The 27,984-nt window shown below is 44.2% G+C and overlaps 2 long non-coding RNA genes across 11 annotated transcripts in view; both read right to left on the bottom strand.

The window, feature by feature from the left end:
* LOC108447822 overlaps positions 1–9,341 on the bottom strand; it is a 16,073-nt gene extending 6,732 nt beyond the window's left edge. Inside the window, exon 1 of the long non-coding RNA XR_001863516.1 lies at positions 2,815–9,341. This is a non-coding gene — a long non-coding RNA (uncharacterized LOC108447822). The remainder of the gene's footprint in view (positions 1–2,814) is intronic.
* A 4,722-nt stretch (positions 9,342–14,063) lies between these two features.
* Positions 14,064–27,984, bottom strand: part of LOC108447811 — a 96,753-nt gene continuing 82,832 nt past the window's right edge. For 6 of the 10 annotated variants that reach the window (XR_001863504.1, XR_001863502.1, XR_001863501.1 and 3 more), the window contains 3 exons: positions 27,450–27,627; positions 25,768–25,811; positions 14,064–24,773 (listed from right to left, as the gene is read on the bottom strand). This is a non-coding gene — a long non-coding RNA (uncharacterized LOC108447811). Of the gene's footprint in view, positions 24,774–25,736; positions 25,812–27,449; positions 27,628–27,984 lie in introns of all 10 variants that reach the window. The other 4 variants (XR_001863506.1, XR_001863503.1, XR_001863500.1 and 1 more) reach the window with 4 other exon arrangements.

Consider the following 27,984-nt stretch of genomic DNA (forward strand, 5'->3'; position numbering starts at 1 on the left):
CCTACACTTACTTTGTCGCTGGGTCACAGCTCTTCATCCTCCAGGACACAGTTTCCCCCTTTCCCTGGCAAGCAAACGCCTGGGAAATTACCCATATCAGCAAATCCAGCTACAGGTCTTGATAAGGGAAATATCTCCTGCAAACTCAGGACTTTGGTAGTGATTAGGGATGGATTTATTCCACTTCCAGGGTGCTGCGCTTTGGTCTGCCATCCTGCAGTCCTTTTAGGAGGGGACTGTCTGTTTTGCTGCTTGTTGCATAGCACATGGTGGACAGTAAATCTACATTTAATTCATGCTGTATTTATTTGTCTGTAGACTTCAGAGATTTTATACTAGAGGCAAATGTTGTGTGAGTCCCATATAACTTATGAACAGCTCAGGACACAGCACTTTATCCTGGGATTCTCACCTCAAAACCTTTAATTGTTGGTAGACCTGAGCAAAACTTAAAGGAAAATTTGCACAACTCCCTGAACCTCCATAATTCTCCATACAGTAAAAAAAAAAATCCTTCACTTAGGAAACTGAGCAGATAAATATAGAGGACCTGGTGACCATGAGGCACTTTCCTGTTTCACTCTGACTTTCCTTGTTGCAAGAGTTCACAGAGAATGAACAGATGCTTTTAGGATGCTGTTCATCTGATGTTCTGGGACTGAATTAAATTAAATTGTGCCTGTTTCTCCTCACTGACTTAAAATCTCTTAGGAGAGCTGGTTCTGATGGAAGTACCTGTGTAGTGTGTGTGTGCCCTGATACAGATGGATCACCCTCCTACCAAAATATTGCCTGCTGTCCCTCATTAGACAAGGAAACTTCAGGCATCTGAATGGGGACAAGAGTAACCTCAAATCTTCTGGTGGTCCAGGGACAATGCCCAAAGCTTGGAAAGACAGAATAAAGGAACAATCCTGAGGGAGCTGGGGCTGTTTAGCCTGGAGAAAAACAGGCTCAAGTGAGACTTTGTCACTCTCTACATCTCTATGAAAGGAGGTTGTAGCCAGGTAGGGGTCAGTCTCTTCTCCCTAGTAACGAGCAGCAGGACAAGGTGAAATGGCCTTAAGTTGCACCAGGGAGGTTTAGATTGGATATTAGAGAAAATTTCATGTAAAGGGTTGTCAAGCACTGGCACAGGCTGCCCAGGAAAGTGGTGAAATCACCATTCCTGGAGGTATTTAAAAGAAATGTGGATGTGGCACTTGGGGACATGGGTAAGTGGTGGCCTTGGCCGTGCTGGGGGAGTGGTTGGACTTGGTGATCTTAGAGGTCTTTTCCAACCTGAGCTATTCTATGATGAGTCTGTGTAGATGAGCACTACAAAAAACCCCCACAAAACCAAATTAATAACACAGTTTAAAACTCACTGATAAAATAATGGCTGCAGGAGCAAGTATGCACATGGAGACAGTGTGTACACATGAATGGAGAGAGAAGCTGCTGTCCTGGTTCAAGGTAAGGGCATACCCTGTACACAAATACATGTACCGTCTCAGCAAATTCATTGTAAAACAAATTAAACCCATCACCAATAATGCAAGGAAGAAAGGAAGATTGTGTGATAATGAAAGATATGACCCGATGCAGTTATCTTTGTTCCCATCATAAGGAGTGCAAAAAAAAAAAGTAGAATTTAAATCTCATCAATAAGAACACTGTTGCACACCTGGGGTCTAAACATTTGGGAAGTGCTGTATTAGTGAAATCATCTCCAGGGTTACAGGGTGGATGAAAACTGAAAGCAGCAGCCACCTGCAATTTCAAATCACTAATTTGGGAAGACGTGCCTGTGCCAGCCTATTTCAAAAGCCCCAAAGAAGCTGCATCATCTCTGTTATTACTGTGATCCCAACACCTCCACATCCCGGTGTACAGGGATTTAGATGCACACAGTGACTCTGTGTCTTAAGATGAGACTCTGCACCCCTCAGAATGCCTTTAATTCCAAACCTCCAGGGGTTATATTCCCCTCTTGATGTGTCTGGATTTATATCCACAGCTCCTGGTAATATCCATGGGAATTGCAAACATGAATCCCTGTTTGAGAAGATGAATCCTCACAATTTTTGTTGCTGGAGTTTTGTCATGTTTCTCTTCCATCATGTTTCTTGTACTTATTATTAGCAAGCTCACACTCTGTTGATGTGAACTATTGAAATCTACATATTCCTGGGTGAAATTCTACTATTTTAAGGTAGGGAATGCTTTTCAAATCCATTTCAAAGCATGTCCACAAAGTGTTTTGTGGACATTGATAATGACATGAGAAGGTGCACCTGAGCAGGGTGACACTTCCGAATAATCTGCAGAATTATGTTCTGATCCCCACCCAGGCTCGCAGTTCTCACCAAAAGAAAAAGCTGGACTAAAACCTGGTGGCTGGCTTTTCCACCCTGAGGAACTATGGTCATAAAGTGTGTGCAAAATGGCTGTCAAAACACTAAAGAAAGCAGGCTCCACACGGCATTGTTGTAGGAGCCTTAATTCAAGTTGCACTGAATTAGCAGAGCTGCTTTTCATATCTGTGGTTTTTGGAAACAAAATGACTTGTACTCACTAGCCCACAGCTGGTCCTTGCTCCCAGGGAGCAGTGCAGCTGCACCTGAGAAGTTCTGGATGATGTAAAAAATCCCTCCTTCCCCCCTGTCCCCCAAAGTTGTCTTAATCTAGTCCATGCCATTTCCATCCCACAGATATGAAGGAAACCTCCCGCCTCGTAGGAGATCAGTCCCAGCTTAGTGCCTCCCATGGGCTGAGCTCCCGCTCCTAAGCAGGCTCTGGATTGAGCCAAACACCAACTAACAACCCCATCACCTGGTTTTGATCTTGGAGACCATGTGGGTTTGGCTTCTCATGGCAAACAGGTGTCAGGGCTGCAGGACGAAATCCTAAAACGGACTAAATAAAGCCGTGCCTCCAAGTCCTTTGTTCGTGGAGTCTCCCATAGATCCGCTCCTCTCCAGCCTCTTTTAGCATCTCCGTGGAACCTAAAGATAACCTGATTAGGCAACATCACTTGGAGTGCCAGCAGCTCAGATAACACACACAGCCTTTCCCATTTGCCCCCACACTGAGCTACATCCCTCACATCAGGACAGCCTCACGGAGGGAGAAGAGCTCATTGAAGCTGAATCTTAGTGAGGCAGAGGTAATGCTGCTGCTCACAGGAAAGGATTTCAAAGACTGTGTAGCTGTAGCACTGTCTCTTTTTTTGTTGAAGGTGTCAATTCAGCTCAGTCTTCCCTGACAGTAATCTCATCCACAGCAGCATGTGCCAGTAATATCCTCTGTTGTTTCCTTCCAGCTCACAGACTCTCTCCTGTCTCCTCTGGTGGTGACCTCACCTTGTCCCTGCAGTATTTTGTCATTTTGCAGGAAAACCGCAGCACTCTGAGAGAATTGTGTAGAAAGCCATCAGCTTTTGGAAAACTGCAGCTAGTAGGAAATGCCATCAGGTAACGTCACCTTGCATTGTCCCAAATGCCCTTCAAGTGGCTTTTCAGAGAATTTAAAATCCAGTTTGTAGTCTATTCTTTGTTGACAAGATCTAACAAGCCATGGAAAAGGTGAAAAAAATACCATTCAAGGACCTCTAAGGTCTATCCTCAAGAATTTTGCTCCTCTGAATCATGGAGCCCTGTGTAATTCGGGAGGGAGATCACAGAATGTCCTGAGTTGGAAGGGACACACCAGGATCCAGTCCAACTCCTGGCCCTGCAGAAGATAGAGCTTCCTCGAAAGCCAGGACAAAATTGGATCCCTGGAGAAGAAATGAGCACCACAGACCTCACTCCTTTCTACTCCATGTGTATTTTTCAACCTGACTTTCTTTTTTACACAAATCACTCCAAGTAAGAATTCTCTTTCTGAAGAAAACCCAACCAATGCAGCCAACAGAAAAGAAAAGGAGTGAAGAGAGAACAGCTCTGCAAGTGCAGCCCCGTGGTGAGTTCACCTGCTGTAGGTCATGCTGTGGCCTGATCAGAGTGAATTTCAGCTGAAGATCCCATAACAGCAGAACTTTACTCCATGTGTGGAAACTCTGCTGGCTTTGGCTGCTATGTCCTACCTTCAAATAAGTTTTTACAGGCATTGAATGCTGGTACTCTCACTTGTGGAGAGTAATGATGGTGGAGTGCATCCAGGTGTTGGATATTTAGCAGAAATAACCTTTTCCCCTTCTATTTTCTAGACAACAAGATTCAATATTCGCTTCTGAACACAAAGAAACAAAAAATCTTTGAGCAATCAAACCAGCAGGACTCCCTCAGTTGTCCTGCACTCACAATCTAATTTTCAAAAGAAATGAGTGCCCCCCATGCCAGGCCAGGGCTGGATCTTCACCTCTGGATGAAAATAAAAATGTCTGCTACCTTTCAGTGTAGAGCTAAAACTCTCTTCTGTCCACACAGCATTTTTCTATGAGCAGTTTTCCTCTTAAAATTATCCAGCAACCCCAAGCCTCCCTCTCAAAGGATGAGATATTATTGTTACCCTTAAGCTTATCTGCCAGACAGCAAAGACATCCTGCTTGTTTTTCCCTCTCCAACTGAAGTTTGATTCTCAGAGTACCTGCAAGCAAGGATGACTCTGAAATTTGCTTGTACCTCAGATGAGGCTGCACACAAAGATGAAGTGCTGTGACAAACACATAAAAAGTTGGTGTTTGCCTGGCTCTCTCTGTCTCATTCAGACTTAGGAACCTCTGGATTAACTGACCTGTGTGTCAAAGAAAAAAAAAAAAAAAGCAGATTATATTCTGTCAAACGGAGAAAAAGCAATAAGTAAGAGTTTAGAGAACTAACCACAACACGTCTAATTATTTGGGCTTAGGATTTCACTTACTGGGTTTTTTTCTTTTTCTTTTCTTCTCCTAACCCCTGCCTGATACTTAAAGCACAAAACCCAGCAGGGAGAGAGGTAATGGAATTTGGAGGCAACTGGTGTTCAAAGACCTCTCTTGAAATGGGTCTATGCTAATGACGAGGGTCTGTGCAAATTGGGTCGATGTCCCGCGTCCTCCAAAAGGGGCAACTTCATCAGGACAGCCAACTTGGGGCAGGATTGTCTCCCCGAGGATTTCACAGGGCTGCACCTTTAAGCCAAAACCTCAAAGAGTTGCTGGCTATAACTGACCCGGCCAGAGCAGGACACATTTCACCCCCCGAGAGTCGCCGGGCGCGTGTGTGGTCCCTGAGCTGGGCACGGGGAGGGCACGTTCACTCCGATGTAACTGAGTTTAATTGCTGCCTCCTGACTCTTCAGGGAAGGAATCTGTGCTTAAAGGCTCAGAGCCTTTTCCTTGAACTTTCTTTCTCCAGACTGAGCTGATGTGAGTCCTTGATGGAACTACATTGGTGAATTATTGCTGAGATGCAGAATTGAGTTTGGTGCTGAACCTCGTCGCAATCCCTTTTTTGTCTTCTCTCTGTACCTTCATGAAATATTAAAAATTGCACTGCATGCTTGCACATGTGGCTCTCATGCAGAACACTTCCCCACAAAGCTTAAAAACTTAAAAGGTTCTCTATAAATTAAAAAATCAGTTTTGCAGAAGGAGCAACTTTCTTTTTTCTGAGACAAAGAAAATCTTTTTCAGAAACAGAGCTTTAAAAGACATGGCACTGGAAGTTGGTTAAATATGAGCTGTATTTCAAACCCACGGGGCTTTCTGTTGAAAATGTGGGTGCAGGCACTATATTGGCCCACATTTCTTAAAAAATAGACTTCACTAAGCAATATTGTCATAAGCAACAGTTTGCTGGTTTGGAGGAGAGGCTGTTGTGTATCCCTGGAGGGAACTGATGCTTGGTTACACTGGATAAGAAAGCACCAATCCATTAAAGAAACCTGTAGGTGCAGCGCAGCACCTACAGCTGCAGGCCCTGTTTGAATAAATTGAGGCATTAAATGCATCATATTCACAGTAAGCAATAAATGCAGGTAATTATGGAAATGAGAGGCCAGGGTGAAGGGAATGGGTGAAGTGCTTGTTCATATGCAGAGCAAGGCCCAAACAAAGCCAGCAATTCCTTTATAGAGTCACCACTGACGGGTTGCATGTGACCTTTGGTTGTAGAGGGAGTTGCAATTTTTCAGGGTGGTCCAGAGAGTTTGTCCCATCCTGGAAAGAGACAGTAGTGGGAAAGCCAAACTTGAGAATCCCAGCTTTGGATTAGAAAAACGACAATTTTTGTTGTGAAAATGGTTTGTCCTATTTTCAGGTATGTCAGCTGAACTTTTACCGTCTGCCTGCAGACATTGCCTCTCTCACATTCTTGGGTGACTATAATTATGTCACTGTAGAAAAATAAATAGCTTTTTCACTTTTTGTAGTAACAGGGTTCCATCATATTCATCTTTCCAAGTAAATTCACAGGGATATTTTGCCTCCAAAAAGCAGTTTGCAGACATGTCTGTGCCCCCTGCTGCCCCTCAACACTTCCCCTCCACAATGCAGAATGACCAGAGGCTGGTGTTGCTTCTTGAGGGATAAACGTGGCTATTTCAGGTGAAATGGCAAAAAAACATGGATAGCCTTGGAAAAGGAGATACACATATCCAGTGGGAGACCTTCCACTAGTCTTAATGGTTGGTGAGCAGCTCCTGTGTGAAGCCCTTTGGCTGATTAGTGCCTGTGAACTCAGTGCTGATTCCACCTAAAGACTGCAAAGGAACTTCAGGGAAAACAGTGTTTTCCTTTTTGATCAGCTGCATCTCTGGCAATATAATGAGCACAATTACCCTTCCTTGACTATGCAGCATCATTCTGTTAATTGGTGATGATGTTTTCAAGCTTATTAAAACAGGCAGTGTATTCACAAATGTTTAATCAGAAATTTCTGGTAACATTTAGAATAATATCTTTGGTCTTTTCCAACATTTGCCTTGTTTTCTTTGGTTTTTTTACAGACATCAAAATCCAAGAAAGTCTGTTTAGTGTCCTGAAGTTTTCCTGCTTTGAAACATGAAGGAACTTACATTTTATATTAGTGCTTGTTAAACAACCATGTTTGTTATCTGAGGCTCAAATCTGCAAACTTCTCCATACCTGAGGATGTTTTTGGAAATTAGTTCTCCATCAAGGTAGCAACAGAGGTTCAATTCCAATTACAGTGGTAGATGCAGCAGCAGGAGGAGAAATATCACAGTTGCTACAGATTATTTGTGGATTATTGTGCTTTTAAAGGGAAAAAACCCTCACCAACAAGATTTTTTTATCCTCAATTTTCAATCCAAGCAGAAGTTTAGAGACACCAAACAGATGAAAAGAAGAACTTACTGAGACAATGCAGATCAATGTGAGAGGTAATGGTCTCATCAAACCTGCTGCCAGATGCCTTGCCTTGAATGAATAAAGGAGCTGCTGCTTTACAGTCCTGCTGTTCATTGGTGCTTGGAACAAGAGGGTCTGAGGACACCTTGCCTACCAGGACTACAGGAAATTCAATTTCTGTTTGGTCTGTGGGGTGCTGGAATTGCCCATCCCCATTACCCATAGAAGCATGGGAGGTGTAAATAGCCTGAAAAACTCTTGCAACCCAGAATCATTGTTACATTTAGTTCATAAAGTCAGAGCAGCTCTTTGTTGGTGCTGCCAACAACTCCCAACCACTGACTGTGTGGTGGGACATAGGAACACTTCAGCTGTGCCTTCTCCTAATGCATAAGATGGCCAGGAATCTCCTTCAGAGCTCAGTGTTTTTTGGGATGAGTGTGTCCATGCTCAACCTTTCTACCCATTTGTCACCCACAAGATCCATAGTTTACCTTTAAATGGATAGCTGACTCCAGAATAACTACCCCAAAGACTAAAAGCAGAATTCTGGACTGATTTTCAACAAAACATTGGTAAGTGTTTCTGATTTTGTTCAAAAAATATTGCTGCCTTTGCTTAGGCAAGTTGATAAAGGATACGAGACACAAATACCAGCACAAAAATGACTAATTTCACTTGATTGGTTTTCCTCAGCTTTATCACTTCATTAATTTCTAAGAGATTTTGGTGGGTGTTTTCTTCTTGCTCTGAACTGTTTCACCTGGCAACCCATGAGCTTTGCCCATTCCTCCCTGAAAAGCTGAAAGACCATTCATAGAACCGTACAGCCCTAGCATGGTTTGGGTTTAAAGGAACCATAAAGACCATCTAGTTCCAAAGTTCCAACCCCCCTGCCATGGGCAGGGACACCTACTCCTAGGTTTAGGTTGCCCAAAACCCAATCCTAAGTTGCTGTAGCCTTGCTGAATGGGGTATTTTGTCCCATGTGGTTTGAATCCTCCTGATCTGGAGAGATCTTTGCCATCCTGAGCACTTCCAAATCCCTCTGGTTTTGGGGGAAGATGGAGGTGTTCATCTATCAGCAGCACAGAGCCTATAAGCACAAGCTTGAGAGTGATAATCATGAAACTGAACATGGTCTTGATCGTAAGTGCAAGGGGGGAGCTAAACATAGTTTCCCCTAATCTCTTGGGATCTGGGAATTTATCTCTCCCCTTAATTGAATGAATGGGAAATTAGATAAAACTTTGCAGAGTAAATCTTTTAGCAAATGTGATACCCAAGTAGAAAATTTTCAGCAGACTCTACATTTTCACAGCTGCTCCTTTGTTTTGTGGAAGTGTATTTTGAATGTAAGTCCTGCTTACATTGCATGCCTATTAATTCTATTGTACATATTAAATGTCCTCTTTGTAGGGTGTAAAACCAGAAGGGAGACTAAAAACAAATAGCATGTGTTTAAAATGTTTTATGGAAGATGGCACCAATATTTTCTGAGCGCCTCCATGAGTCCAAGGCACTGCTCTCTGATAACACTGTTACTGCTCAAGGCCAAAACTGGAACCTAGAATTAAGTAGGAAATAATGGAAGAGAAGAGAGAGAATTTGCTACTTAGCTTTGCAAGAGACAAAAAACCCCCAAACCCTAACATATAGAAAAGACACAAAAAATTCTTGCTTGCTTCTCTACCAGTCTACTTGCATCTAGGACAATTTAAGTCTGATTTGCTGTCAATTGTCAAGAAGTAAATTATATTTCCCTCCTATTTCAGCAATTCCTGTAAATCATTAAGAGCAGCATCAGTGTTGTGTGTTATCACCTACAGAAATGTGGCTGTCACCCACTCACTGTGAGAGGCACTGAGAGGTACCTCAGCAACCCTTTTGTAACAGAGTTCTGGGCACTGGTCTGCAGAGATTTATTCTCCTCTTACAGATTTGTGTTTTACTTGGTGGACTTTAAACTGGCAGAGGGGAGGTTTTGATAAGATGTTAGGAAGAAATTCTTCCCTGTGAGGTGAGTGTGGCCCTGGCACAGGCTGCCCAGAGAAGATGTGGCTGCCCCATCCCTGGAAGTGTTCAAGGCCAGGTTGGATGGGGCTTGGAGCAACCTGGGATAGTGGAAGGTGTCCCTGCCCGTGGCAGGGGGCTGGAAACAGGTGGTCTTGAAGCTCCCTTCCAACCCAAACCATTCTGGGATTCTATGATTCCATAACTTTGTGAAACAGGTTTGCAGGAATCTCTTCATAGAAGCCACCCTGAGGTGTTCCTTATCAGGGGGCTCTCCACATGGAGCTGGATGTGCTCCCATCCCAGGAAGGACCCACAGCAGGGATGGGTTCATGAGCTGCTCTGTGGTGGGATTGCTTTTGGGCTGATCCCAGGTTGTTTTCACACCCTCTTTCATGACAGGACGCGCAATTGCACTTCCAGCCTTGCTCCAGAGCAGAGGCCATGTTATGGGAGCTTCAAGTTATGCCATGAATGGCATGGACCAGCCCCACCAGAAGACAAAAACACTGGGGTGTTAAAAAAGCATGATAATCCAGCTGTTCTAGAGACAATGTCTTGATATTTGTGATATTTAAAACCTCTGCCAGCAGTCTGACCAAGAGAAAGTAGACATGGCCGAGGTATCCCACATCTTCTAGTCATCCCTGCCTGTCCTAAGGGAACCAAAGCAGCTGCCAAAATTTAAGGCATCTGTCAGGTTATTTAATTCTGTGTTAGAAAGACTGACTAATACGCAGAAGGTTGTAAAAAATCCCCTCTTCTGTATGGCAATGTGCTTTCTTTGGCTTCAGCTGTGGCTCCAGGTTTCTCTTGCCCCAAGAAATGGTGGAATTTGTCCATTGTCGCTGCTACAGCCGGAAAATACCAAACAAGAGAGACAGACCCAGCAAGGAAGAGGATGGACATAGCAAGGGTGCAGGGAACTGGGCTGAGGAGAAGAGGCACTGTACCAGTCAGGGGAGATGCAGAACTTACCACCTGCTACCGCAGAAGTAATTAAATTGCACTCCAGAAATGGATAGTCCATCTCCAAGTGAGGCAAAACTGATCTCGTACAGATCAGTTCCAACCTGGAGAGTTATTACATCTCTCCATTTCTAATTACGCTGTTACCCAGTATGATGCCAACTCCAAAGGCAGAACCTGTGTCACTAAAGAACCTTTTCTTTGTGGAAACAATGATTAGCAGAAGCAATTATTTCTCATGAGAAATTTTGGAAATAATTCCCTTTTCTATCTGATGCGCCTATCTTTATTTGACCATAAAAAAGGGGAAGAACTTTGAGAACTAAAACTGAGGGGTTTTTTGTTTCTAGGATAAATATTCCATTTGAGATACATCTTTAATAAAACTTTTACCCAAGAATGGCAATTTTAAAAGGAAGGAAATACTGTAGGGGTTTTCCATACATAGCTGTAAAGTATCAAAAGAAACAGAAGCACGAAAAAAATTTTGTATCTGTCCAAAAAGTTGGATTTTGTTTTTCATAGACACATTTTGATTAAGAAGCTGAAACAGGCACTTGACTTCCACACTGTCCACCTCTTTGAGAGATCTGTCTCTCCAAGACTTTGGTCAATGCACACCTGCTCAGGTGGAACAATGCTGCTGTGACAGTGACATCTACACCAGCAAAGGTCACACACCCATCAGAGCAGGCTGGTTATAGCAGGTGGAATCCCCTGCACAGCTGGCCAGGACTACAAATCCTCCAGGATTTATAAATCCCAATCAAAGTGGTCCCTTGAGCAAGTGCACCTTGATTAGGCATCTCTAAGCATCAGCTCCCCTTCCTCACAAATGCCACCAGCAGAGATGTGTGTTCATGGCTGGAGCTGCAGTCACCAACTCAGTGAGTGACTTGTTGCATGTGGGGTGTCTGTGATCACCTCTCTGGCCTCGCAGACAGGTCCATAGTGGTGGTTTCTACTCATGAACCTGCTGTAGTTCGATGGGCCTTTGCCTGTCCAGTGAGCTGTGTTGAGGGTAAGAGACAAATGAAGTACAGATGATTTTGGGGTGACTTTGAGTGCACGTCAGAGATGTTTTGCTCCACATGTCAGGACAAAGGCTCTGGGCTTTGGTCTTGACTCAAGTCAAATGTCAGCAGGAGAGACCCCAAATTTAAAACCTCATGTTTAAAATGGACATTTCCAAACACGTCACCACTGCAGTGTCTGTTCATTTATTCATTCAAAAGTGCTTTTTGGCCCTGGTTTGTGCTGGGACAGGGATGAGGGGATGCGGGGTGAGCCTCTCTGCCACATCCCTGCAGAAGGACCTGGGCAGGTATCTCTGGACCATGGTCTTCAAAGGCAACACCTCTGCAGATGCAGAAGAGACAGTGGTGACTGCCCCATTCCACCCAGAGCTCCAGCTCTCCATCACACCCCCAGCTCCTCAGCTGATTGGTGAGTGAAGCCTACACAACCCATTTTGAGACTTTCCTACCCCTCTCTCACCATGCCACGAGCCCAGGTCCCACCACCAGCTTGATGGCCAGCAGGAAGCTCCTGTCCGGGTGGCACTCGCGGGGAGAAGGGTGCCTCGCACCTCCTTGTCCCCTCTGCGCTCCCAGCAGCAATTAGAGGGTGGTGTTGCACTGGTGCAGGCAGGGCGAGGACGTGTTGGCGGCTCGGTGGCGTCAGGCGGTGACGAGGTGTTTCTGCGAAGCGCTTGGCGCTGTGATTCCTCCTCACTGCCCGCCTTGCCACCGAGGGCAGCGTTCCGCCTGGCATTGTTCTGCTCCCTCATCTCGGTCATGTGCTCTTTGCCATCCAGATTCGCAGTCGTGACCATCCAGCGCTTTGATGGTTATTCTGCGTCGTTCGGTCAGTGCGGGGGCGGGGGGAGGAGGGCAGCTCTTTCCTGCCCCCTCCCCTTCTCTTCCCTTCAGTGTGGTGGCAAAGCAGGCTGGATACAAGGAGCCAATCACAAAATCGCTGCTGGGAGGAAAGGAGGGGGGAAAAAACCCCCAAACCCACAGAGTAACCCATGCGGCTGTGTTTTAGTGACTGGATGTGGATGTGTACCTCTCCCAACAAAGCCCTGGAAGGGTTCGGGGTGCCCCACGATGCCACCCCCGGCTCCGCTCCCCAGGCGATGCTCGCACAGTCCTGCCCCACCCCGCGCACAAAAAACTTTTGCTGTAGTATCACAGGACACGATAATCTCCCGTATCCCGTCCCGGTAACCCAGAAGCCGCCTCCCCCTCATATTTTACATATTTCCTAAATTCGTTTGCAAGGGGGCAGGAGAGGAGATAACGGCGGTGAGTTGAGCCGAGTGGGAACTGCTGACTGACAAAGTGTGTAGTGCAGTACGGGTGCTTTCTGGCTCTCTAATTATCCTTTTCCTTCTTGACTCCAGTATCACATGTAGCCATGTGTAGAATCATAAAATAATTATGCAGTGTACAAGCTTTCTGGGAGCATGTACCACTGTTTTCCTAATTCTTTATCGCTCCCATTGATCGTGGCGTGTGTGCATTGATCCAAGTCGGCCATCTGGTTGGGGAAGATAAGCGTGCGAGTGTCTTTGCATTGCACTGTCACTCAGGGAGGGGGGTACATTTTGGCTGTAGGGAATTACAGGGGCAGGATTAGCCCTCTTCCTAGGAGTAAACTGAATTTTAAATGCAGTGTTGCAGCTGCATGGACCATGTTGCTAACTTCTGGTTTTGCCCACAGACTGGGTGCATTTATTATTATTGTTATTATTGTCATTACTATTATTATTATTATTATTATTATTACTATTACCTCTTCCCTGCTTTCTGTCTTTGGAGATAGAGATAGGCTTGTATTTAATGGAGGGGAGAGAAGGGGAAAACGGGAAAGCCTCGAAATGGCAAAACCAGCTTTTAAATGCAGGCGAAAACCTGCGGGATTGAATGCATTTGGCAATAAGATTCATTGGTCCAAAAGAAAAAAAAAAAAGAAAAAAAAGGATGAAGTTATCAGCCTATGACAGGAAATTAGAGAGTGGATATTAGTCAGCTCTCTTAACTTGGGTTAATCAAGACAAATAACCCTAATCACACATTATCGGGATGTGTATGTTTAATAGTCGGCAACAAAACAATGGAGTTTTGGGGTTTTTTTAAATATTTATTTATTTATTAATTTACTTATTTTCTTGCCTGCCAGCCTTCCCCCTAACAATGGGCACATCCTGCAGTGGCTTGAACTTGGCTGCAATATTTTCTGTTGACGGCCGTGGTGCGTGTGCACGCTCACACCCCTGGTCGTCCTTTTGTCAAAATGTGGTGGTGGCCATTGTTGTCTCATATTCTGCAAATGTATGGAAGGTGCCTCAAAAGCCTTTCCTCTAAAATTGAACAATTCTGTCAAAAAAGATTAGTTCTATTTTGTCTGCTGCTTGCTGACTATTCATGAATGTAAAGAGAGAGGGCTTGGGTGTCATACTAAGTTGCTAAGGTGGCTGGCTTTCGGCTATTGACTTGAGGATACCAAACCAGAGCCTACAAAAGAGCAGCCAGAAGGAGAGGAGAGAACTGGTCTGCCATGTGTTTCAGCTATACCTTCTTTAGCTGCCCATTTATTCCTTTTGTTGCCACAACTTTTATTGTCATACAGTTGAAAAAAATGTTAGACACAGGCTTCAGGCTGCACCAAGCAGAAAAAGGGATTAGCATATCACTAGGATCATCTTACACTGAACCAAATTCTTTTCAGGATGTATAATTAGTGAATACAGTCTCCCCCCTTCTCTCTCTTTTTTTTTTTTTTTTTTTTTGTGGGAGTGGGGGGGCATGGAGGGAGCCTATGGATAAGGAAAATTAGTTCGGATCTCTGGGTAGGAAACAGGAAGAACGGATGGAAAAGAAAAAGTTCCCTAGTTTCAGGGAGGATTTTATAAAGGTTATTTCATCATTTTAGCCTTCTACATCAAGAAGCCTTTTGCATATTCACAAAATGTCTGGAAGTTGTTTGTTAAGAAAAAAAATGGTGGGTTTTTTTACAATAATGTGAACAATCACCTTCCCCAAAGGGAGGCCAGGAGGAGAGAAATTGATTCCAGAGGCGGGCCCAGACCTGAGCAGCTGGAGGTGGGCAGTGCTCCTGTGGCCCTCTCCCTGACGAGGGCTCAGCAGAAGATGTGATCCTGCAGGATGCATTACTTCTTTCCTCCTCACGGATGCTCCCAGCTCCCTTCTGCCATCTGGGAAGCACACACTGCTCTGTGTACTGCAACAAAAAATGCTCTGTCTCCCAATGCTTGGATCTGTACGAGTCAGTCACAGAACTGAAGTGTGATATGTGGTAGAGGCATTTTTAAAACAGGATGGCAGAATTAATGGTCTATTTTTTATAACTCCAGGCCATTTTCAGTGATGACAGAAACAGGCATGAATCAAACAGCTGGACTGTGGGTTTAGGGTGTTCCTTGCCTGTGCAGGAAGCTCCCAAAAGGGGCTGGTATTGATGGAACACACGTAGCCTTTGCTGGTTCTCGGGACAATTCAACTCACGGATAACTTGGCCCTGAAAATCTTTCATTCAAATCACGTTTGCACCGGGGTGTGCTTGTAAAATACACCTCTGCCCTGCTCTCGCTGGGGTGGAGGTGTGGTTCTGCAGGAAGAGGAAGGTGAAGAGGAAGCTTTTGGCTTGGTGCACCCTTAGCAAAGCTCCCATGTGCATCCCGGTCCATGCTGCCTCCAAAACTCAGCTGCATCTCTCCCCCTGACAGATCCGGGTGTTTCCTGCTCCCATCAGAATAAAATTCGAGAGGAGAATTACCCTGGGAAGGAAACAGAGCTTCTTTTTCAGCTGAACGGCTGGTAATTTCGCTGCGTTTAATCACGCCGCACATTTGACATCATTGCCTTTTCAAACTGTTCAAACCAATTGTTCCACCAAACGAGCAATTGGACGTGAATATTCAGAAGCTGCTCTGGGGTTCTCGGCGGTAATTGGTCACATCACTCACATGGTCTCGTTCCCTTTTTGATGAGAAGAGGGTAGAAATTTGCTTCACGCGGATACTTAAACACCCACACATAAAAATCTCATTTAGCACAACTGTTGTTTGTTGGTTTTGGTTTTGTTTGGTTTGTTTTTGTTTTTTTTCCTGGGGGTTACCACAGCGGCGAGAATGCTCACTATTGGAGGGCAAAGGAGGGGAGCAAATGAAAGAAGTCAATTAAAATGGTGAACGCAGATGCTGAAAAGTGTTTCTCTCTTCGCCTAGTGCGGTCCCCACTGTCGGTGGGGTATGATTTTAGCTGGGGGTTGGAACGAGGTGATCTTTAAGGTCCCTTCTAACCCGATCCATCCAATGCTTCTATGATTCTGTGACAGAATATTCTGTGGCCAGGTAACAGGGGTGAGGTTTAGGTTTAGGAGGAGGTCCCAATTGCAGCAGCACCAATGTTTTCAGGCACCCAGAGCTCACACTGGGACGTGGTTGTGGCAAACCTGATGTGAGGTCCAGGAGACCGAACATGGAGAGCGATCTGGGTAATTCATACATCATGGGGCTAAGAAAAGACATTGCACAGCCATGAAATATTTGAGGAGAAATTACCTGAGCCATTTAGGAAAATTATTCTGGTTATTTTAAAGCTGGGTCACACATATGGGTGGTCATCTGTTGTCCATGTGGATCTCCTTGATTTCAGAGAGGACTTTTGGTGAGGGATGCCTGCGGAGAGGAGCACCAGGCAAAGGAACTGTGTCAGGCTCTGTGACTTGTGATATTCTTCACATTGACACTGAACAGAGAGTGAAATTATGAACAGGGGTGACTTGAAAGCTGTTGGTTTTTTTTACAGTGTAAAATAGAAATATCAGTGTTCGTCATGCTGAAAAAAATTACTCCTGATGGCCACTTTTTATTAATAAGGAGGGGATAACCCAGAATGGCTGGAGGAATCCAAGGGTGGTTTAGAGACTGATTAAGGTTCACTATGAGGCAGTAGTTCATCTTACTCAACTCACATGTTCTCCTTCCTTCTCCTTCCAATAAAACCTGACTGATGCAGGAGAAAGAGTAAATAAAAGTCAGACTACATTAAGAAGAGGAACAGCAAATATTGGGATGTTTGCAATCTACCTCCTGTAATTTTGCAATCGCATTAAAAATGCACTTCATTTGCAGATGACCTAATTTGCCCATACCTGGGCTGGGCTCCTTGGTAGCAGCTAAAAAAAGCACATTTCAGCATTCCAGCAGTCACCTTGGGGCATTTGGTCAGGGCTGGGGCTGGGGCTGGACATCCATCCTCAGTGCCGGCTCTGCCTGTGGGTGTGTCTCCCTGAAGCCTGCAGGATATTTTTTTCTGTAAAAATAAATGCTGTTTCATAAGTATTCCGTGTGCATTTTGTCATTAGCCTGTGCTGTAGAGCCACGCGGACCCAACCTTGATTTATAAAGCTGTTAAAATGTTTGACCTTGTTTAAATAAAAGCCTCAAGGTTAATTACAACAAGCATTCCAGATACATTCTCTCTGTTCTGGTGGCCCTGATGATTTAGAGGAGGAAAGGCTAATAAATTGTCATCTTTTAAAAGTAACTGCAGTGCAAAAGTGCAAGAGTTTGCTTTTCTGCCATTTTCGTGTTTTACCACACTTTGATATGTGATATATTGGGTGATGATTAGTTGCCTCTTCCTCAGGAACACTAGAAATTTGATATTTTTACTTAAAGTATGATAAGAAGCATGTGAGAATGGAAAAAAAAAAAGGTTGTTGGGAATAAAGAGTTTGAGCTTTACTCCTGCATAGGATGTATCCATAATGAGGTAAACAAAGGCATTGTGGTTTTCTTTTTTTTTCTTATTGCACAGAAAACAAATTTCACAAAATAAAAACCAATTTAAGTTTCTTTTAAAAGAACTGGGAAATATTGAGGAAAGTTAATTGAAGCACATTCAAATTACAATAAACACATAGAGGCACAATTATCTTCTTTTGACTAGTGTGTGGCTTAGAGATGTTTTTATCTTTTGTTTATTGCACTATTAAAAATATGGAGAGGCATCAAGAAAGGGTAGATAGCCGCCATATGGACTTACATATTTTCCCTATTTATATTTAAATAACTATCCATGAGAAATTATGCACAAATTGTGCAATAATTCCCAACTGAAATGACTGTTTAGAAAATAAAAATTCTGAGGCACAATATTCTTTTCATATTAAATTGCCCATTTTCTGTACACCGTGTATGTTTGTACAATAACAAAAAAAAAGAAAAAAAAAAAAAGCTGCATTACAGCCCAATACAATTTGTTCACAATGCTAATGAAGACGGATAGAGGACATTGTAATATACTGGAGTAATTCATGAGCAGTGTGGGAAAACAAGACAAACACGCTCAGAAAGCCAGGGCATAATTTTTTGTTCCCATTTCCAAGAGTGAATGGTGGTAATTTTAATAACCTGCTGCTCTGACAGATTTAATGACGCCGATTAACTTTCATTGCTTGATTCAGGCCACGCTCAAGTTTGGGGTGAACATTTGGGCTTGCAAAGTTTGAGTGGATGGTTTTTGGCAGCTCAAAAGGAGCTCCTAACACCCCATAGAGAACTTGGCTGAAAACCCCATGCTTGTGATGCCACCTTGTTCCTGAATATGTGAGTTTTGAGCCTATCTCTGTCTCACTTTGCAGCAGAGAACCTCGTCCATGGACAGAGGGTTCTGGTACCCACCAAAGGCCCCTGGAACACCCAGATGCTTTAATTCTGGCTTCACTTGCAGGCAGGAACACGATGTGATGTCTCTGATTGCATGTTCTGATTAGCCAGGACTAAGCCACGAATGTCGAGATCATTTTCACTTCTGATAAAACCCAGAAGAAGAAATACTTTTCCAGCAAAATATCCAGCTTCAATCTATACATGCCCCCAAAAAAAGGAAAACTGTGACATCTTTTGAATTTCTAAAAGGGGGGTGAAAACTTCCAAATTAGATGGTATATCCTTGCATGCTCAATACAAGTCAAATTTTTCTTGTCTCTCTGATAATTCTAATAAATTAAATTTCATGGTTCATTCAACATCTCTGCTGTACACCCTGAAATCAGTAACTTATAAATGCCTTGCTAAGCCAGATGTGACTGCTGTGCCTCCTCATTTTGGCCAGCCTGGCATAGGGGGCTCCTGTCCCACCACACTCCTGGGACCTCCTCCCCATCAGGATATCCTGAACAGGGTCTTGAAAAATCAAGTCTTGCAAAGTGATTTACCGTGGACATTTTATTCATGTACACAGGTGTGACACAAGTGTGTGTGTGTGTATTTATGTGCATGTATGGGGGAATGCCCTGCTGTAGCTTTAGGAGGGTGATTTATTTATTTCTTTTAGAAGAAACTCTCCCAAGAAATGTTCAGGTCTGTCAGAAATAAGCAAAACGATTCAGAGTCTTTGATCTGAGTTTTATGGCTTGTTCCCTTTTAAAATTTTATTAGATCCCCTCTTTGATGCTGCCGTGTAGATCGAAAGGCTTGGTTGCTGCATACACTCCACTTTGTTACCAAGGGGTATTTCTGGTTGGTATTTTGGGACTTATGAGGGCTCTGTAGTATGTTAAAAATAGAGAAAAGAGCTTTCAGCCCAGTAAAAAGTGAATTTCATGGAGTGCTGCTGTCACACTCTCCAGGCAAAATACATCCCCGTGGTCCTGGTGCTGCTGATAAAGGTCTCTGCTCCATGCTAAACTCTTAGTTTTCATCCTTTCCTTGTGCTTCCAACTCTCATTCATATAATTCCTGCCCAGCCTCTCCATCTGTTCACGTCAGCTTGAGTGTGGAGTCAGGGGAAAGCTGGAGCTGTAGTTAAATGCTTGTATGAGGGGCTGAAAGGTGGGATAGTGGCACACACGAGGAGCTGAGGTGTGTTTTTGTGCCACCAGCCACCACCACACCCAGCAGCTACCTCCTCAGACAGGTGTGGGTGTTTGGAACCACGTCACTCAGAATTGTACAGAAGAATCTATGGAAAAATCAATTTCTGTTCTCACCCCTAGAGCTTGGTACTGGCAGCACCAGAGTTGTTCCCAATTGCCATCTGTAAAAAAAAGCCTCACAAACCTTTCCTCCCCCATTTAATTTGCAGTTGGCAACCATGTCACTGTAACCATGAGGATCTAAAGATGTAAATGAAACAAGTCTGGCATTACGGAATAACATGGTTTAATGGGCTGACTGATACCTTTGAATTTAAAAAAATTTCCGTGAAGCACTGTAGCATTTATTCAAAAAACTGAAAGGACAGAAAAATTTGACCACAAGCCTTCTTATTTTTACTTTTTTAAAAAAATAAGTCTATTTTATATTACTATTTTTTTCTTTTCTCTTACCTTCATTTCATTTCATTTCACTTATATTCCAGCAAAACACAGAATCTTGTCTGCTACTTAATTAATTAACTGGGAAGAAACGTGTTTTGGTGGCTTTGGACCAATCTGTACCAAGGCTGGGGCAATGAATTGTCAAAGTGTTGCTCAGAAGCCACCATACCAAAATAACCTTGTGTTCTCACCTGCCCTTAATGGCAATGAATGTCAGAGGTGGAGGAGGGAAATGTGGGCATTCCAGAGCTGTGGAATGATGAAGAGCTCTCCATGCTGGTGCCTAACGTTGCATTCCAGGCACAACCAAGTCTCTCCCACTCCATCTTTTTTTCCCCTTCCTTCTCATTCCCTGATAATGATGATGGGGACTCCTCATGGCAGCGGCGGTTGCAACACAGTTTGAATGCAGCCTGAACAAATCAAAGTATGGGATATCTGGATGTGCAGCTAGAACATTCCATACCTGCCCTGATCCTCATTCCTCTCTTCCCCTCCTGTTCTTTGGTTTGTCCTTGGAAGAAACCAGAAAAATGCCTGGAAGGCAGGGAGTTGTGTTTTCCAAACACGTCCAGGGAAGTTTAAAAAACTCTTTTGGGGTGCAGCCATCTGCCATCACGTTGTCTGTGGTTCTTTCCCCAGGGAAAGGGGATAAACTCAGGTGCCATTCAGGCAGTGGGTTTCAAAGTGACTTCCTTTGGCGCTGCCCAGTAGAGCTTCTCACTGGGAAACATGGGTGAGAAGCCCCAGCATCCTTATCCTCATACCCATACCTGTTGCCAGGGTTTAAGCTTTATGGATTTTATTTAGCACTTTATTATTTGGAAATCACCGTTTATTTCCCCTCCCCACGATAAATTTTCTCTTTTCCACAGAAACAGAGTCATAGAATGGTTTGGATTGGAAGACACCTTAAAGTTCCAATCCCTCTTCAATGGGGATTGATAGGCAAGGACCTGGGCATAGCATTCCCTGAGCACAATTAAATCCAGGAATCTGCCCTGCAGGACACAGAGCGTGGTGTTGTCCTGTGTTTGGCCAGTGGTGAGCAGAGGGCGGCCCTGACTTCCAAGGCAGCCAACATAAATAAATAATACGAAGCCCTGGAATGAGTCATTTGTGGGCAGCACACCTGCAACACCCGTCCCACAGCTGTAGGGCTGGAAAGGCAAATAAAACAGCTGTAACTCAAGCCTGGAGGGTGCTGGGGATTCGGGGGAGGGAAGCCAGGCTTTCAAATCGCTGTAACCCAAGGAAGAAAATCATCAGCCTCTATGCCTTTCACAGCATCTGATGACAAAATGGTTTGTGGCTTAGCCATTGTTTAAAGGCCATTCCTCAAATTCCGTGTTTACTGTCAGCAGGGTGAGTTGTGGACTCTGTGACTTTAGCTGTTAATGGGCCTAAACACTTCTGCCAACAGATTAAGCTCTGCTGAAACGTTAAGAAAATTGGCCCAAACAGAGATACGGAGGATTCTTGTTGAGTTGTTGTTTCATTTGCATGAGAATCATTGTCTGCAGACAATGGCACCTCCCTATCACCCGAAGTGTGGGCAATTGGGTGAAACTCATTCAATTTCTGTTAAACGGCAGAAATTGTTTGTTTATTTGTTTCTAGAGGAAAAGAAAAATGCTCATTTTCAGCTTCAAGGAGGAGTAGATCAGAAGTGAAATCCAACCCCCAAATGCCACCAGCTAGTGATGGGAGCTAACAAGATGGGATGACCCAAAAGAAAAGAATTGTGAGAACTCACAATTAAGTTCTGAGTGTGCTTGAAACAATTACTGTCAGTGGAAGAGGAGGAATAAGCAAAATTAGTCTACTTGGGGAAGGTGAAGAGCAAGTTTCTTTCTAAAAAAGTGAGATGTGTTTTTGCTATTATTTGTGCTGCTGAAGTTCCCAGGTGATCCATATCCTGGTGTTGTTTCCATTTAAATGCTGTCCCAACAGGTACTGCTATTACCTGCACTTCCCCCAGGTTCAGTGTTCAGAAGAGGGTTAATTTGATGCTCAGGTGACATATATTTTTTCCCATTTTCCCCTCTGTTGTTAAAAATAATGGCCTGGATTATTTGAATTGTAGCAGCACCTGGAGTCATCAGCCAAGGCTGCAGCCCCCTGGGAGGAGCACTGACCAGGAAAATGGGGAGCTGGTTCTCCAGGGAGCTCCTGGCTCTCAGACAAGGGGAGTCACAGGGATGGAGAGTGAAGACTGGAGGCCACCTCAGGACTGGGGCACAGGCAGAGAGCCCAGGCACATCTGTGACCCAGGTGAGTGTGTTTGGCCAGGGGTGACTGTGTGCTCAGGGCCACCCCGTGCTGGTGCAAGGAAGGATGGAGCAGCCCAGCACCTTGGGGGCTGTTTTCTGTCCTTATTGCTGATTAGTGACATGGGATTTAATCCCAGCACCATTCGACATTTCCTTTCCTAAGGAGATCCTGCTGTTTTCTTTATTATTATATTTTTTTTTTTTGTTCTTCTAGCCCTGATACTTTTGGCCATCACTGCTGTTCCTGGCAGTTACCTGTGGCTGCTTTAAATGCCACCGGATGTGAGGGGATGTTTACATTTCCCCAATTACATTGTCTTTGAACGGTTCTAAACTTGACTTTGATTAAACACGCTAATAACAAGAGAGGCTCCGGTTTTTTTCTTTTTTTTTTCTTTTTTTATGAATGTCACTTGCTTGAGTTAAAAAGACATGCTCTTAATACTCGCTTTTCATCTAAATCAAGAAAGCAACACTAAGCAAAAAAGTATTTAACTGTAGCATATAGGATTGTAAAGATGGTAATCAGGGACACTGGTAATTGAAGCTTTTGGGGGAGAACCTTTCTTCTGAATCCTTCAGTCTGTTTAATAGGATAAAATTAGCTTGAGTGGCTTGGTGTTTGAAGAGGTTATGATATAATTGGAGCTGCCTCCTGGGTTTGCTGCTGGACAAGGCGATCAGGTGGAGACATGGGAGGGCATGGGAACCTCTGAAGTAGAAGACTCAGCTTCTGCCATACTAATTAGCCTAAATTAGCTATGCCAGTTTTCTGCTTGCTTTTGAATTTCCCTGATAATGCTTTTATCGGGAGGGTAAGAAAAGGAATATGAAAACACGCACAAAGTTCACTGCGGAATGGCAGAAGCGGTGGCAACTGCCGGCGTAAGGCTCAGGCTTATTGCTGCAAGCTTCAAAAAAGAAAAAAAGTCAGGGGGGGAAAAAAAAAGATTGAATAGCATTAGGAAATAACAAATGGATATCAAGTACAACCCCTAGGGATTTAGAAAGTACTATGGCTTGCGCTCTCGAACACGAAAGTTTACAAAACATCTGTAAGAAATTGATTATCTTGAGGATTATACACACATTATTTTGAGGGCAGCCTCCTCCCCCCAAACCCCAGCTTTGCTCTTGAGTGTTTAACCCAAGGTGAAGGAGGCGGTTCTCCTCCAGGCAGAACCAGCTCCGGCACCTCTGCTCGTGCTCCATCATCCGCAAGGCCCGGGAGAGGCTATTTGTGCTTTGTGAGCTGCTGCCATTTTTTAATTCTCACTTCCGACCCCAATTAATCAACTTTAACCATGCAAAGAGATTTGTGGCACATTCAGTATAGCTTGCATAAATCTGTTTTGATTGAAAATGTGCGAATGGGAAAGAAAATAAGGAGGCGTTTTTTATGTTTTCTTTCTGTCCTGGGTGGATAGGGATGGATTCTTTTGCCAGCAGATGAAGCAAGTCAGGAGAGGACTTCTTCAAAGGCATGTTAGAATGCATTTTCACAGAAAAAAATAGCTCCATCCCTGGGGAAGAGTGGAGACTATGGGGAGATACAGTTTTTTCTTTCCCGACTAGTACCAGCCTTGGTTTGGGGACAGGTATTTGGGGCCACAATTGTCCATGTCTCTCATTGCACATTCAGATATTAGAAACTGCAGGAACAAGCCTCACATCAGCAGTCTGCTCTCCTAGCAGGGTCCACTGGCTCCAGGAGGCCTCCTGTCACTGGATGAGAGGGCAGAATGAGGTTCTGCAAGATCTGCTGGACACCCTCTGAGGGTGTCATGGTTCAGGATCTCTCAGGCAGGAATGTTCTTATGTTTCCCATGAGCCATTCTTCCACCCAGTGCCCTTTCTCCCCACCAGGCTGTCCCAGGAATGTTTTGTAAAGACTTGTGTGAAATTAGGAGAGGATTTCAAGGTCATTTAAAGAGCAGACTTTGCAAGGCTTACCCAAACCTTGGTTTGCTCATGGTTTTCCACTGTATCCCCTGGGTCACATCCAAGGTTTTTAAACAAAATTGTGTCAACTCCATAGTTAGAGGAGGATAATGGGGAAGGGAGTTGATCTGAGGGACTGTGATGCACAAGGAGTGACTTGTGCTCCAGAGGACCATTTCTAGTAAAGCTGGACTTGTTTAAACACATTCTGCATCTCAGCACAAGAAAAGCAACCTGAAGGCACTGTGCTGTTACTATTCATCACTGTCTGCTTTCCATGGAAAATCAATAGGGATATCAGGGTTTAAAAACTCAGCTAAGCTATTTTATTGTATTTTATCTCATTCTTTCTGGAGAGGCAACTGGCTGAGCTCACATTTCTAACAACTGCTTGAGAATGAGTTTGGAAGACCCAGTAAAATGAATTTCCTTCACTGTCTCCTCCATGTACAGGAAAATTGCTCTTTGGGTCCCCTCTTAGCTGGGGTGTACCTGGTCCTCAGTGGAAAATACAGTTCAGATCCTGGTCTTTAGGGCAATGAATAAGGAAAGAGAATGATTTTTGACTTCTCCTCTTCAGGCTTCCACACTCTCACAACACTTGTCCAGGCTTTTTATCAGGTGCAAACACCTGAGCCCCACAAGCCCTTCAGCTCTGGCACACACATTTTACGTGTTCACTCGAGTGCCTGCACACAGACAAGTGTTGGAGCAGCTTCATCTCCCGCCCCTGTGGGCCCCAAGGCAGCACCCTGGGTATTACCTGCTCAGCTGCTCCACATGTGTTATTGGGGGTTGGAGCCTGCAAATGTTTCTTCACAGGAGCAGCATCACTCTTGTGACCAAGTCCTCCTCACACAGATCTTGCAGAGATGGGTTTTTATCACTCCACTCAGTCTCTTTACATTCACAGGGTTTTCTTTTGCACGGCTTGTTGGCTCATCCAGCTACAGAATAATGACAGTGAAATTGTTTTTAAAACCTCCTCAGTCCAAAACCTGGATTTTTAAGCTTGCTGCTCTAAATTCTGCAAGGAAACTATTCTCTTCTTGAAAAGAGTAACAGCCAGATTAGATTCTTGAGAGCTGAGGGGAATCATTCTTAATTAGAGAAAAAAGAACCAGGAAATCTTCCTGGGTTTTTTTCTGTCAGACTTTCCTCTTTGGAACACTATCCTCATTTGATAGAAATGTTTAACTGGTAGGAACCATGAGGCAAACTCCTGAATGACAGAGAGCTGAAGAAGGCACCATAAGCTGTTGTCCTTGAAACCAGTGGTGATTTTCCCTTTGACATCACAGGGCACATTATCCAGCATAGCCCAGGTCCAGACAGTTTTATTCTGCAGCCAGCAGTGATTCCTACGCAGAAAAGACAGAACTGTTCCCCAGAGGAGCTGTGCAGCATGGAGAAAACCTTGTACACGTTAAAGGCTGAACCACAGCCCCACCAGAGCCAGCATGAAGCCTCTCAGTGGTCCCAGCAAAGCAGAATTCCATCATCAGTGACCAGGCTGACCACACTGATGCAAATCTAGAGAAAATGTGGTTGAGCAAATCAGCTCTGACCCAGCCTTGAACCTATTTGAGCAGAGGGGGCTTTGCTCAGTTCATGGCACAAAAGTATTTATCCCTTCAGTCCTTCTCTGCTCTTGCTGTTGTACCCAGGAGAGAAAAGAGCTTCAGAGCATGAAGCAGCTTTTTGGGAGAGCTCCCTTCTGTGTGGGCAGTGCCTCCAGCTCCCCTGGGAACTCCTGCGGTGCTTCCTGCTTGTCCTTGCCATGACTCCTGCAAGCCAGATCTGCTCCTGTTCAGGCCACACGATACACAATAAAGCAAGAATAATTTCAGCAGTTTTTGCTGCCCTTGAGCTGAACCCAAAAAACCCCACAGGTCTGACAAATGGATCACCTGGCTGATGTCTGATCTGCAAGCAGTGTACCTTTGGCTGGGATGTCCTAGGAGCACGATGATGTGAAGTCAGGACTTTTGGGGGGAAGAAAGAGAGAAAGAGAAAAGAAAGAAAGAAAAATTTAAAAAAACAAGGATGGAAAGAAAAAAATCAAGGTATTACTGGCTAAAGACACAAGCACTGATTGGTAGGGAGTGTTTGAACCCATCCTCAAGGCCACACCACAGTTGCAGAAGGGCAGGAGAGACGGAGCTCTGTTCCGTGGGCACAGCAGGAGGAGAATCCCCAGGTCCCATTCCTCCATTCTCCCAACAACCCAAAAGACAAAGCCATACGAGGCTGTTTTCCACCCTCCACAAGGTGCTTTCTGGCTTGTGCCTCCATCTCTCTGCACACCCAAGACCTGCGAGAGACAGAGGTAATGCGTGACCCTGCTGCAGATGTGCTTCCTTCTCCCTTCCAGGAGTAAGGACCTTCAATCCCAGTGTGCTGAGCCTGTTGGGTAGGTGGGGGGAAAAATCCCCTCTGCTTAACCCAATTCCCTCAAGTCTCTGAGGAGCAGCAAACAGCAGCAGCCCCAAAGTGTGTGTGGGATCCAAGAAGCTTTCAGCTCAGCACAGCATGAGGGGGGGCTGGCTCAGCAATGAGAGTCCCTCCTTGGCTCCATCAGGCAATACAGCAAACAAGTCATGTCTCTTAGAAGAGGGAAAATCTATTTCAGAGCTCTCTCTTTTTTCTGTGTGGGTGCTTATCTCTGGTCACTGCTGTTCACCATGTAGAGAAGTCTCTGTGGCACGCATTTCTGAGAGGGCAAACTGTCTAAAATTAGCTGTTAGTTTAAAATAAGAGACTGTGCAGTTCTCCAGGGAGGGGCATTCATCCTCCAAAGGAAACTGTCAAGGATTGTTCAGGATTACTCTCCAGCTGTTCAGGACTGCTGCATTCTTTTAAATTATAATGTCAACATGTCACAAATAATATGGAATGACAATGTCTAATTTCTGTCCTGTGAGGAATGAAAAGGAAGGGAAATTGCTAGCATACTAGATACACACCAGATTTGAAAGACCAGGTAACCTTTCTAGGTGGCTGTAGGAGAATAATTAGCCAAAACATTAATGCAAATGTAATCTTCTAGCTAACCTCTGAAATCTAGAGGCGTTACATTAAGCATTCCAGACTAATGCTCTCCAGAATAGTTTGTGTTATCTGTGGGGCCAAGGGATGTAGCAACTCCTCCACTGGTTGGATTCTTTATGTTGAGTAGCTGGAGGTTTATTTCCCAAAAGTGCTTGCTACCAGCACTGCTGGCTTTGAGGGAGGAATTTCAATGCCAAGTTGCATGAATTGCTTATGTGGAAGTGTCCAAGCCCAGGTTGGACAGGGCTTGGAGCAACCTGGGATAGTGGAAGGTGTCCCTGCCCATGGCAGGGGGTTGGAATAAGCTGACCTTTAAGGTCCCTTCCAACCCAATCCATTCCATGATTCCATGAATGTGGAAGAGGTCGTAGTTATTACTGACCTTCACACCCATGAGCAGCCCACTGTGAATTTATCCCTTCAAAAAACATGAAATATTTACTGACTGTGTGAGAACACAGGAAGTAATGAGGTTATTGCTGTTCATGGGCAGCTTGCATCACGTACATGCATATTCCATCTTAATTTTAATACAGACCACCAAGAGGAGGGAGGTTTTTAACAGATTTTACCTGGCTTTTTAGGTAGTTGTAGCTCTGAGGACTGAAGCAGACACCCAGCCTCGGTTATGAGGTGAATTTCTGGGACTCAGCTGAAGAACAGGCAATTCATGAAGTTGTGGTAACATTCCTTCAATCAGATGCCCACATCCAGAGCTTAAACATTCTCTCAAGCTCTCAGGATGGCTGCCTATAAAATATAAACAATGCAATATGAGCAAGAAGTGTCCCAAGGTACACATTTTAATGCTCACATTCTGTGCAGTGCTGTATATTTTTCACGTTTAGTTAAAGAAATAAATGAAACAGAAAGAATCCAACATGTTTTGCATTCCCTTGCAACAGGAAGCTGCTTTGATAAAACCTACAAATGATCCATATTGATATTAACTTCTTCTTTTTTTTTTTTTTGTAAACTTAATTTGAATTTAGAAAGTCTCTAAATGATAATTGAATCACAAGTCTGGATTAGGATTCTAGCAGCAACACTTGACTTGGTCAAAATCACTGTTATGAAGAGATGCAATTTTTACACAGTACTTCACAT

Source organism: Corvus brachyrhynchos, unplaced genomic scaffold, assembly GCF_000691975.1.
Source record: "Corvus brachyrhynchos isolate BGI_N302 unplaced genomic scaffold, ASM69197v1 scaffold245, whole genome shotgun sequence".
NCBI lineage: Eukaryota > Metazoa > Chordata > Aves > Passeriformes > Corvidae > Corvus > Corvus brachyrhynchos.